Here is a 1260-nt window from a genome sequence, read left to right on the forward strand (position 1 = left end):
GACCCGCTTTCAGCCATATGCGAGCGTACTCGGGCCAGTCACTAGGTCGTGCTTCCATTGTCGACCCTCCACAGCCTGCGGTCAACAAGTGACTTGCTGCACCGAGACCCAAAAAGTTGCTTCCTACCCCTGTGGTACCCACCTTTCAGGTGCCACTGACAAACCCCCTCCCCCCTCTCCTATCCCGTCTTCTTTTTCTTCTTCTTCCACCTCACACCTCATCCCTCTGATTGAGCGTGAGGTGTCCCCTCCCCCCTCTTCCCGGCCCCCTCCGTCGGCTCCATACCCCCCTACCCCTCCAGCAGACATCCCCATACCCCACCAACCAATGGAGGAGGACAGCTCAAACACCCCTTCCCGGACTGACCCTTGGAAGGGCGGAGTCCGTCACTCCTCCAAATCCCCCACTAGACCGCCGTCCAATCCAGGACGGCAACCTAGAAAACACTCTGCCTCCCCCGCAAGGAGGAGTCAGAGTATTACTCCGAGGCCGGGGCCTTTGTGCTTCAGAATCAAACATAAAAAAGACATAATTGCAGTCCTGCAGTGGAATGCCGGCGGAATCCGACCTTCCATTGCAGAATTGCAACACCTACAGGCCACACTGTGCTCACTTGTACCTGTATACAAGAAAAAAAAATTCACCCCGGCTTCAACCATAGACTTAAGATGATTTACTGCATATCATCACATTCACACGGAGAACCAGATTGCTTCCGGAGGAACCACCATCTACACCGACAACAACACACTCCACAGATAAGTACATCTTAGAACGACCCTCCAGGCTATTGCCGTACGGTCACCCTGCTCAGACCAATCACGATCTGCTCAGTCCATATCCCACCCAATTACCTCCTCAAAATAATCCAACTAAATAACTTTAAGGTCCAGCTTCCAAAACCCTCTATTTTGCTTGGTGACTTTAACGTCCAGGGACAAACCCACAGACCAAAAAAGAAAACTAATAGAAGATTTTTTAAATTCCAAAATAACTTCTGCCTCTTAAATGATAGGCCCCAACTTACAGAAACAGATCCACTTTTGGCACTTCATCCCTTGACCTCACCTTTTTTTACCCCTGAACAAGTCACAGATTTTGAGTGGTCTGTGCTGGAGGACCATTTCCCAATTCTTCTAAAAAACAAAAGCCTCCAAAACGACCCGATCCCAGAACGCTTCAACTTCAAAAGAGAACACTGGGGCGGGTTCGCCTCTAAAAGTTCCCAGATTCTGAATCCCACTTTCGACCTCAACTTT

Source organism: Aplysia californica, unplaced genomic scaffold (genome assembly GCF_000002075.1).
Source record: "Aplysia californica isolate F4 #8 unplaced genomic scaffold, AplCal3.0 scaffold00107, whole genome shotgun sequence".
In the NCBI taxonomy this organism is placed as follows: domain Eukaryota; kingdom Metazoa; phylum Mollusca; class Gastropoda; order Aplysiida; family Aplysiidae; genus Aplysia; species Aplysia californica.